The following is a 12,607-nucleotide window of genomic DNA, read 5'->3' as shown; positions in this document are numbered from 1 at the left end:
AAAGTAATTTAAATGAGTAACATTAAATGCATAGAATTGCAAAGGAAATGAGCATTATTTCATTTTGTTTCTCTACCTGTCTGTCTGCTATTTATCTGAACTTCAGGTATTACAGGTTAAGAATGCCTGTTACATCGGGTTACTATTCAGTAGTCTATTCCATTTTTTCCTTTTAATTAAAACAATCTTTTTTTAATAACTGACCCCCACAAAATAAAGGAGGACCTAGAACGATTTCACACATAAAAAGGATAATGTACAAAGATTTGAAGAATCTAGCAAAGAATATGTTTTATGACTTCTGAGAATCTATCTTATTTATCCTTTTGCCATATATTGTCATATTGTTGTACAATACTGTATGAGAAGAAAAAATAGTGTATAGATACAGTTTATATAGACATAGCTATGGAGTTAGGAAGATCTGCATTTAAATCTCACCACTGACTTATACTGGATGTTGAAACCTGAGCAAGTCACTCAACATTTCATTCTTCCAAACAATTCCATAGCAGTGTAAACTGTTTAGTGTTCAAAGATCATTGCTTGAAGGAATCTCCTCAGCCAAGAGTTCCTTATACTAATGCAATCATAATGAAATGACAGATTTAGATTAACTCCAAAAGGGAGTGGAATAATACTGTACAGTGCTGTTGAAAACTTTTGTTTTATCAACCTTTTTTGTTTTGTTTTCCAGTTTGAATGGTGATTCTCCTAGTGGTTTGTATTCTTTTTTTATAAAAAAGCACAAAATTTCTATGTACAATGGCTTATGGATTTTCTTTATATAATGAAATTGTAACAGTAAAAAGATCTATGGATTTAGAGTCATAAGATGTGAGTTAAAATCTGCATCTGTGCTCCTTATGATCCATGTGACTTTGAGTAAGTCACGCTCATTGGGTGTTGGTTTCTTCATCTGGAATGTGATGAGGCTTGACTAGATGTGACAAAGATTTGACTAAGGTGCCTTCTAGATCTAACCTATTCTCTGATTATTTATTCCCCTGCTGTACTTATTTGCATTTAAAAATGTAATATATAATCCAGCATAAGAACAAGCAGAGAATTTCTCTCTAATTCATATAGGGTGTAAGGGTGTTCAGGGAGGACCAGTGCCTTTGGTGTGATGGCTGCCGAGCCCCTTTCAGGGCTCTTTCCAACTCTGGTGCTCATGTGTTCCACTCAACTCTCATCTGTGACTCCAAGAAGCTGAAGCAAGTGCAGTGGGCACACCCGGGTTAACAGTTTCAGGCAGATGGACCAAATCAGTTTGAGGGTAACCAAAAGGTCTCATATCCATTGGTGAGTTAGGGGAGTGTGTACTCCAAGCATGTGAAGACTTCCTCTGCAATGAGCGCATGAGAACAATTTGTTCCAATGACCATAAAGGCAAATGAAGCAGGCAATGTGGAGTGCTTAGTGCTTCATCAGACATCTAAGAAGCCAAGGTCATCCACTGCAACCTGAGCCATCAGCAGTCATCTTGACTCTGTTCTGCCACTGGACTGTCATGACTTTGGAGGAGAGAGGTTGATGACATTATGCAACTCCTACTCACTTAAATCCAATTTACAAAGGAATCAAAGGACATCACTCACCCTCACTCATACAATTTTATTATTATGCCTCAAAGTTCTGTGTCAATAAGCAAGTAATGAAGTAGCAGGTGTGGATACACTGGGATCTGCAGTCAAAACCCTGCACATAGGTGGCCTGGGCCATAAGGTAGATTCTCACTGGAAGTAGCAATGAGACTGGGCAGCCCTGTGGGTGTCAGAGCAGCCTTTTAAGGATGATACTGCTTACCTCCTGTTGTGAGGAAGGGGGTTAGAAAAGGTGCCCTAAAGATTGTCTGCTTCTCCAACCCTGGCCTGATTACCATGGCAGGAGGGAATCTGCTCTGTGGTCGAAACAAAAAGAAAAATATATATACAAAATGTACAAAAGCATCTGAAAAAATGATTGCACTCACCATTGGCACATAGAAAGTGTGCACACTAATGGACAGCACAGAATCCAGTGTACCTTTAAGATGAACTGCTCTTGTTGCAGGAGAACTCAACAGGTATCACATCTAAATAGCAACATGCAGTGAAACAAGGCTACCAAATTAAGGTCAGCTATCTAAAGTTGCAGTTAGATGCTTATTTTTTTTTTTTGTGGAGTGGGCATAGTGAAGGAGAGCACTGTGAAGCTGGCATAGGTTTTGCTATCAAAACTAATCTAATGAACAAACTAGTATGACTGCTAAAAGGAATGAATGACAGGCTCAGGAAAATGTGATTTCCACTAGCAGGAAAATGTCATGCCACCATCATCAGTGCCTATGATTCCACAATGAAAAAACCTGATGAAGTCAAAGAAAAAAATTATGCAAGCCTAGAGACCTTTATCATCAGTGTGCCAAAAGAGAACAAGCGTAACATTCTGGGTGACTTTAACGTTAGGGTAGACTCAGACTACTAGACTTGGCAGGGAGTTTTAGGGAGGAGTGGAATTGGAAAAAGCAACAGCAAAGGTCATTTACTGATAAAGACTTGGGCATCGCATGACCCTTTCATCATCAACATTTTGTTGTTTACCTAAAAGAAATAAAACTTCATGGATACACCCACACAACAAACATTGGCATCTGATAGACTTTGTGACTATAAGGAGAAGAGAAAAACAAGATGTGAGAGTGACAAAGACAATATGTGGTGCAGAATGCTGGACTGCTCATAGACTTATCCTTTCCAAGCTAAATATTTGCAATCATAAGAAGAGCTGCCCCTGGGGCAGATCCAAAATGGTCGAGTAGAAAGAGGGACCTGTAGAATCTCCCCCACATAGCTCATAAAATACATGACAAAAATGACTCTAAACAAATTCTAGAGCAGCAGAGGCCACAAAATCACAGAGTGAAAGAAATTTGCAGCCCAAGACAGCCAAGAAGGCTGAAGGGAAAAGTCTACCACACTGCATGTGGAGCAGAGTGCAGCCCAGTGTGGGCCACATAACTCAGCAGGGACAGAACCCCAAATAGGCTTCAGGGAGCTATTGCCAGCAGCAGTTTCCAGATTGCTCAACCCAGGAATGCAAAGGACAGTTTCAAAGGTCAGTGAGATGGCTCTTTCACCCAGGAAAAGGAAGCATAGTCTGACAGCAGCAGCCACCTCCACCTAAAGACCCTGTGGAAATTGAGGAACTGATATGAATCTCAGGCCTGAGCAGCAGCCTTGGGATGAAGAAGAGCACTGACTTGGTGGAGCTGGAGGTGGGGGTGCAGAATAAATTCTACTACTCGCAGATTCTGGGAAGAAAGTTTTTGGTTGCTCCCAGACCAGTGCACAGGCCAGGAGAGGGGTAGAAGTCTCAAGATTTACAAATACTATCTTTCCATGTAAGAATGCCAACAATTCAGTTTTAGAAAATCCCTTTTGATTTCTCTTTCCATTTTACCTTTTCTTGTTTCTATTGATTCTTATGTGTGAAAGTCAAATTTTTTATTCAGTTCTAGTCTTTTCATCAAGAATGCTTGAGAGTTCTCTACTTCACTGAATGACCATTTTTTCCCCTGAAGTATTATACTCAGTTTTGCTGGGGAGGTGATTCTTTGCTTTAATCCTAGTTCCTTTGACTTTTGGAATATCATATTCCAAGTCCTCGGATCCCTTAATGTAGAAACTGCTAGATCTTGTGTTATCCTGATTGTATTTACAGAACACTTGAATTGTTTCTTTCTAGCTGCTTGTAATATCTTCTCCTTGACCTCGGAACTCTGGAATTTGGCTACAATATTTCTAAGAGTTTCTCTTGTAGGGTCTTTATCAGGAGGTAATGGGTAGATTCTTTCAATATTTATTTTGCCCCCTGGTTCTAAAATATGAGGGCAATTATCCATGATAATGTCACGAAAGATGATGCCTAGGCTCTTTTATAATCATGACTTTCATGTAGTCCCACAATTTTAAAATTGTTTCTGCTAAATCTATTTTCCAGGTCAGTTGTTTTTCCAATGAGGTATTTCACATTATCTTCTATTTTTTTCATTCTTTTGGTTTTGTTTTGTACTTTCCTGGTTCCACACAAAGTCATTCGTTTCCATCTTCTCCATTCTAATTAAGAAAAAAATACTTTCTTCAATGAGCTTTTGAACCTCCATTTGTATTTAGCTAATTTTGTTTTTTAAAGCATTATTCTCCTCATTGGTCTTTTGGACCTCTTTTGCCAATTTAGATAGTATATTTATAAGACATCATTTTCTTCAGCATTTATTTGGGTCTCCTTTAGCAAGCTGTTGACTTGCTTTTCATGATTTTCTTGCATCGCTCTCATTTCTCTCCCCAAGTTTTCCTCCATTTCTCTTACTTGATTTTCAAAATCCTTTTTTGAGCTCTTCCATGGCCTAAGATCAGTGCATATTTATTTTGGAGGTTTTGGACAGGAAAGTCTTGACTTCCTCTTATGTTATGTTTTGTTCTTCCTCATTTGAAGGGAAGGGAAAAAACACCTGTTCACTAAGAAAGTAATCTTCTATAGTCTTATTTTTTCTTCCCTTTTTGGACATTTTTCAAACCAGTTACTTGAATTTTGAGTCTTGGGTCAAGTGAAGGATATATTCTGGGGACCTGTAAGTTCTCAGTTCCTCCAAGGTGGCATAATCAAAGGAAAGGAGTTTACTTTTCTGCCCAGAATCTGCAATTAGAATTCGCTCACCAGAACTACCTCCAGCTCCACCACCAGTGCTCCTCCTCATCCCTAGGTGGGGCTCAGGGTTGAGAATCAGATCAGTGACCCAATTACCCCAGAGGCTTTAGGCAGAGGTCTCTCAGGGCTGCCACTCAGGGTTGAGATACAAATTAACTGTTCAATTCCCCCAGGGACTATAGGTGGAGACCTCCAAAAATGGTAGCTGCTGCTGAAATGCCTGCTGCTGGAGGTCGATACCAGGCTCCCTTCTCCTGGGTGAAGCCCCCACCACCACTCACCTTTGAAGGTGACTGTGGCATTTGTGCTTTGAGCAATCTGGGAACTGCTGCTGGTGGCACCCTTAAGCCTGTTCTGCTCACCACACTGTCTGCAGTTTTGTGCCTTCTGCTGCTCTAGAATATGATTAGACTCATTTTTACAGGTACTTAATGGATTATGTGAGGGAGCTTCTGCAAGTCTGTTTTTCTGCCTCGCCATCATGGCTCTGCCCCACAACAGATGGAATTTTTATGAAGGGTCAAGGAAGAAATGGGGCAAAGTTACACAAGATGAGAAGATATTGATGGATCATGATCTTCATAATTGAAAGAACTCTCACTTTGATAATATCAGAGCTCTATTGCAGTATTCTGAAAGCTCACCATTGAACTAGTTTCTCTTTCCATGTAAACACAAAAGTTTAAGTCTGCCAAGTTGTATCCAATCTTATTCCTCTATGGAGTGTAGTTAGAATAAAATTTTAATCAAAAGACTAAAAAAAAAATGTGCTGCCCCCAAGGCAAAATGACTATCAGAAGAATTAATGTCATCAAATTAGATATCTTCTCCGAGTGTGAACAGTTTATTGCTAACTTGGCAGCAGTGGAACAGAAAAGGAAGGGACAGCTTTCAGAGATTTGGTGTCCAGCAATGCATTTGCTCATCTGGGTCAGAACACTCACAAACACCAAGATGGGTTCAATGAAGACAATGGGAAAGTTTAGAAGCTGTTAAAAGAAAAATGAGCTCTCCACAGGATATACCAGCAGGATAGTTCATCAACCTATAAGACAGCAACACTTAATTGCATCAAAAGTAAAGTATAAAAAAAAAAGCTTAGAGAGATGCAGGATTCCTGACTCAGTAAGAAGGCAGATGAGATTCAGTTTTACACTGATAGTAACAACCAGAAATGCTTTTAAAAATCCCTGAAAGCTATTTATGCACCAAAAACCTATGGTGCATCACAACTGCTCAGTGCTGATGGAGCCACATTGATTAGCCATAAGAACATGATCCTAGAGAGATGGACTGAGCACTTCCTTAGTGTTCTCAACAGATCATCATCAATCACTGAGCGGTTACCTCAGGTTGAAGTAAATCCCTCCTTAGTTGAAGTTCCAAATTAAGAAGAGGTTTTGAGGGACATTTGGCTCCTTTCACGTGACAAAGCACCTAGTGCTGATTCAATTCCAGCTGAGATTTATAAGGTAGTGAGACCATTGCCCATGAAAAAGCTGACTGAAATTTTGGAGGTTATGTATCAAGAAGAGGTTATCCCCAGGAGTTCAATGATGCTTCCATTGTCCATCTGTATAAGGATAAAGGGAATAGATTGTCATGCAACAGTCACAAGGGGGTCTCTCTGTTAGTCATTCTTGGCAAAATTCTTTCTAGGGTCTTCCTTAATAGACTGGCCCTTCACCTGGAATGTGGTCATATACCTGAAAGGCGGTGTGTCTTCAGAAAGCACTCAGGAGCAGTCTATATGGTGTTTGCTAACTAGTACCTCCAGGAGAAATGCGTGGAGCAGAACAGAGGTCTGTATACAACGTTTCTAGATCTGACCAAGGCCTTTGACATTATTAATTGTGAGGGCTTATGGAAAATTATGTCAAAATTTCGTTGCCAGGAGAAGTTCATCAATATTGTATTTCAATTTCATGATGGCATGTTTGTCCAGATTCTGGATACTGAACAATAGTGTAGTGCCTTCCCCATCACTAGTGCGGTGACACAGGGCAGTGTCCTCACTCCCATGATATTTAGCATGATGTTTTCAGCCATGTTCCAGAATGACTTCAGTGAGGATGAACATGACATCAAGGTCAACTACTGTACTGATTGTAAGTACTCCAATTTGAAAAGGCTACAAGCCAAGAACAAAGTACAGGGATTGTTGGTACATGATTTTCTGTTTACAGATGATTGTACATTCAATGCAGCCTCTGAGGCTGATATGCAACAAAGTATGGATCAATTGTCTGATGTCTGTGCTAATTTTGGCCTAATAATTAACAACAGGAAAACACAGGTGCTCCATCAGCCACCACCACACCATCTATATGTGGAAGAATTGTTTACAAAAAATGGAGAAGTTTTGAATGCTATGGATAACTACACTTACCTTGGTAGTGTACTTTCCAGAGATGTACACATTGACAGTGAGGCTGATGCATGAATTGCCAAAGTAGCTCAGTGTTTGGTAGGCTCTGAAGAAAAATTTGGGAGAGAAGAGGTATTAGACTGACTACCAAACTGAAAGTCTACAGAGCAGTTGTGCTGACCCCATTGTTGTACACATGTGAAACATGGACAGTCTACCACCTCCATGCCAGGAAACTGAATCTCTTCCATTTGAACTATCTTAGGAAGATTCTGAGGATCCCCTTTCAGGATAAGGTACCAGACACTGATGTCCTTGCTTGAGTTCACCTGCCAAGCATTCCAACTATGCTTTAGAGAAATCAATTCTGATGGACTGGCCACATTGTTCAAATGTAAAATGTACGCTTGCCAAAAAGATTATTTTACAGTGAACTCAGATGGGACAGATGATCACATGGTGGTCAGAAGAAGCAGTAAAAGGACACTCTCAAGGTCTCTTTTGAGAACTTTGAATGTGACTATGCAACATAGGAGACACTGGCACAGCATGGCTCAGCATGGCATGCTGATATCAGAAAGGGTGCTGTGCTGTATGAGCAAAGCACAATTGAGACAGTACAAAGTTAACATAGGCTGCACAAATTTGGGGTAGCCACCTCAAATCTTCACACAGACTATCTGTGCAACCTGTGGTAGAACATTCCAAGCCTATATTAGTCTCATTAGCCATAGCTGAACGCACTGAAATTTCACTTTATCATGATGATGTCCTTTTGGTCCTCTTCAAGAACAACAACTCACCATTTTTTGTTCACACCTGTGAGGCAGATTATATCATCATTTTCATTTTACAATTAAATAAACTGAGGCAGAAAAAGGTAAAGTTACATCCCAAGGACTTACTGATAGACATAATGCATTCTAGTCATTGGAGATAAGCTAGGACAAAATCATGGAAAAATGCAATTGTGTTAATGTGTGAGGAACAAGAAAAACGACAATTTGAGTAGACTTTGGAACCATGCAGAGAATAATATATAAAAAAGTGGCATAACTTGCTTGAGACCTGCTAGCACAGCTTCTTACATCTGCTTGACTAGCAAATATAGCAGTTTAAAGGGGTCAACAATAGTTTCTAATCACATTGAAAGAAGAAAGTATAGAAAATACAAGCAGAGAAATAAGGACCAAAAGATAGGGCTCTACTGCCTGAATCAAATCAATATTACTATATACTTTCATACATCCCTGGATTGAAAGAGCATATACATCTGAGCAGACAGGGGATCTGAACATATAGCCACTCAAAATCTCACCAAGGTAATCACAACATATTTCTCATAAGCAAACCCTCAAATATATAACAAATACTTGGCTCTTGATTGGCTCTGAGTCAGTAGACACAAAACCTACATGACTCAGCACAGCTGTGAAATTTCAGGGCTCAAAGAGATTGAGCCTTCCAATGCTCACAATTTACCCTGAGCCTGGAAAAATTAATTCCAAAGAGCAAGCAAAAAGTCTTTGCTTGCTGTTATGTACCACTCCCTCCAAGACCCTGACCTTTACAATGCAACACTTAACCCCTACAATCTACACAGATGATGAAGAGATTGTTATGTCCTTGAACAAATGGAAGCATTAACATCTTTTAAGGAAAGGCACACACACACACACACACACATATGATTAACATAATTCTCATAGCAATGTACAAAAAGAACAATCCCAAAAATAACATAACACAAGATTCACATTTCCAAAATACATAACTTATTACCAGGGTGGCTATATGGCTTTAAACAAACACAAAAGTGTATAACATCAGACAGTTCAACATACTCCACCCCTAGGTCACAGTCAATTCAAAAGAAAATGTCCAAATAAAGTTCTCTTGGGGGTATATCCTCCCCACACTACCTTTGCAGTCTTCCTCCTGGCACTCTCAGGTGAATGCTCTAATGAGCCAACTTACCACTGCTCCAGTCCCCACCTCCAAGGCCTGCAGGGCAGGTGGGCAACAAAGTCAACAGGTTGGGTTCTTGGGGGTCCAAGTCACTTACCCTCCTCACCAGAGACAACTCCATCCCTCCTGGATCCCAAACAGAGGGATGCACAAAGAAAGCAAGCACACTCAGCACCTTGCTGCACAGTTTTATCTTATCCCAACATTAGTGATGAATTCCACAGGGTTTGTCTTCCTCTTGCCTCACTCCTGCCTCATTCCTGAAGCATGCAGCTTTCTGGTTTTGATCTCACCTCAATAATGCTGGCACAAGGCAGTTCTCATCTTTTATTGGGTCTGTAAGCAGGTAGTTATCTGCTTCTGTTCTAGGGCTCCCTTTTAATCTCTTGCTTCTCTTGCATGAGATCTGTATGCAATACAATCTACAGGCATTCATCCTTCCAGCACAGTCCACAACTGGATTAATGCACTTGAACTCTGGCTCTGGCCATCCCTACCTCCCACAGGTTTGTTTTACTCACACAGCTGGTGCTCTTAACTTTTTCTTCAGGAGTGCTAACAGGGAGGGAGGAAGGGGGGGAGGTTATATCCCAGGAGCTTGGCTCTGGGCACCAAAGAAACCTTTTCTGTCACTGCTACTTTCCTGTTTCTCCTCAGGCCACTGCTGCTCCTGGGGCTCCATAGAACCATAGCCACCACAACTGGGAAACAACAGACAATTATACAGGCCCTCAAAATCCCATGCTTTCCTTTATTTTGTGCAGAATCCTGTTCATTATGCCATAATATAAAGGCAACCACAGTGGCATACCCAGCATAATTGCAAGCACAGGTTATTACATCTGCTTTATTAGGAGAGATAGCTATTTAAGGGGTCAATAATCCTTTTTAACTGAATCCAGACTATGTGGACAGAGAAAATGTAAGGTGAAAAATAAAGATCAACAGACAGGGCTTCTAACTTTCTGACCATAAGCAATGCATACATCACACATGAATAAACAGCTCCAACTATCTGACCATAACATACATACATAGTTACCAGAGAGAGAAGCACCAACATCTGGGTTTTCAAAGCCAGGGGGCTCCTTAATGGCTACCCAGAATCTCATCAGGCACATGGATCTTTTTTCCAAAGAATGAGTCCCAAAGCAAAACCTCACTTCAGAGTATATATAATGAGGAATCAGCTCCTGACTGGCTCAGAGTCAGTAGGCAAGAAGCCTAAGTTACTCAGCACGGTTGTGAACTCTCAGGGTTCAAAGGAGATTGAGCTTTCAAATGTTCATAATTTAGCATGAGTCTGGGAAAACTCAAAAAAGAAAACAGAAAATCCCACTTTCCTTGCTGTAACATGGTCTCTAAATACCAAAGAGAATGGTTTTTATTTGATTCTAGAAGTGATTATTAAGTAACTGCAGTTTATTAAGAACCATGACACCTTTAGCCCCTCACTTTAAGAAATCATTTTGTTGGCATTATGTAGGATGGAATCAAGCAAAAAGAGATGAAGGTAAGGGGACCAAAGCAGAGGTTATTTTAAAAATGTAGGACAAAAAACAGTACTGGAACAAAGACAGTGACTGTGAGTTGGAAAAAATGAAATGAATATCAGAGATAATTGCAAATAGTAATATATGCTTGATTTGGCAATTGATTACATATGTGGGGTTAGTGTATGTGCGGAGTAAAGGATTACACTGAGGTTATGAACCCATGCTAATGGAAACATAGAAACTTTGACAGAAAGAGAAAAATTTGGAAGAAGATCTTTCTCACCCATTAATGGGCCTGGGAAGATTTGTAGGAAGGACCACACCTTTTGTTAGTGAGGCACTGGTTCTCAAGGACTGTGAAGCCCTCTGGCTCTACAAAGTGTATAAAGACTCTGAGATGAGATTTTAGTTTGGGGCTTAGTTTTTAGAAGAAGGTTTATGTGCTAGATGAGACTCTGGGAAGCTGCTAAGCAGCCTTTCCCCACCCAAGCTTTGAAAACTCATATGCAGGTTCTTCCATCTCTGGTAACTATGTATGTATGGTCAGAGAGTTAATTTATGACATTTATGTGTTGCTTAATGTCAGACAGTTTGGAAATGCTCTCTGTTGATTTAGATTTCTCTACATTTTTTTTGAAGTTCAGGGTGTTTACTATTCCCGTTGAACTCAGTGAACAAGGCATGTGCTTGATTAAAGTGATTGTTGACCCCTCAAAAGTTGCTTTCCTTTTAGAAATGCAGATCTAAGAACCAGTGATAGCAGGAGTACCCCATTGTATATGTCTGAATCCCTGCTTTTACCAGTGGCACAGTGAAATTTTGACCTTCAATCAGGTCAGGGCCTTCAGAATACTCTGAGATACTTGCCTACACCAATGAGGTTATGTTAATCCATTTATCCAGGGCCCTAGGGCCAATATATGTTACAGACAAAACTTAACACCAGGTTTTCTATCCTTCTATCAAACTTCTCCATATAGAAGATTCTATACTGCACCTCCTTTTAGTGTAATGGACCTCGAAATAAAATCATGCATGGCAGCTTCTTTAATAGAGTAAACTATGCGATTTTGTAGAGAATTTTAAAATAAATTCATCTTGGGGGAAAGACATGATGATAATAAAAAGAGAAGACATTTTAAATTAGGAAACCTTGGTCTTAGTTGGTTGTTAAAAATATCATTTCTGCCTGATCCAAAAGGCTTAATATAACTGACATTCCACATTATATTATATTTCAGCAGGAGATATTATAACTATAGAAGGAATTTCTAAGTAGCTAAGCTTTCTTCTGTCATTAGAGAACCACGATAATATCATAATCAAGCTCTGTGATATAAAACAGATAATTCAAAACAAATTCTTCAGAGACCAAGTTTTTCAATGGCTTTTGGGAACTTAGGTTTCTCCCAAATATTTTTCTCATTGAAACTTCCAGGAAATTATAAAATAAAGCAAATTACCCCATTGCCCTCTAACAATGTTCTCCAGTTTTCCTTGAGAGAAACCTCACATAGTGAAATGCTTTCTATTTCGACTTCATGCATAGTCCTTCCTTCCCAGTTACATTTCCATCCAGTTTTCCTTGAGAGAAACCTCACATAGTGAAATGCTTTCTATTTCGACTTTATGCATAGTCCTTCCTTCCCAGTTACATTTCCATCCAGTTTTCCTTGAGAGAAACCTCACATAGTGAAATGCTTTCTATTTCAACTTTATGCATAGTCCTTCCTTCCCAGTTACATTTCCATCCAGTTTTCCTTGAGAGAAAACTCACATAGTGAAATGCTTTCTATTTCGACTTCGTGCATAGTCCTTCCTTCCCAGTGACATTTCCATCAATAATGTTGGTGAATTTCTGGAATTTGGGATATCATACATTTCATCTTTTCTACACTTTCCACACTTCACAATAATTTAATAGCAGTTTTTCCTGAGATTCTCATTCTTGTTCAAGTTATATCACGTTAACAATTATCAAAGAACTCCTTTTCTAGTCCATGTTTCTGCTGTATTGGTTGGTTCCTATAAAAACTCCACTTTATTTCTTTTATTTTACTGGACATATCCTATCTATAGACAT

General features: G+C 39.6%; 1 pseudogene; it reads right to left on the bottom strand.

Moving 5' to 3' along the window:
* Positions 1-12,607, bottom strand: part of LOC140512281 (heterogeneous nuclear ribonucleoprotein A3-like) — a 35,696-nt pseudogene that overhangs the window by 9,716 nt on the left and 13,373 nt on the right.

Source organism: Notamacropus eugenii, chromosome 6 (assembly GCF_028372415.1).
Source record: "Notamacropus eugenii isolate mMacEug1 chromosome 6, mMacEug1.pri_v2, whole genome shotgun sequence".
In the NCBI taxonomy this organism is placed as follows: Eukaryota; Metazoa; Chordata; class Mammalia; order Diprotodontia; family Macropodidae; genus Notamacropus; species Notamacropus eugenii.
Note: the sequence above shows the minus strand (reverse complement) of the source record. Positions and strands in the feature narration are given on the sequence as shown.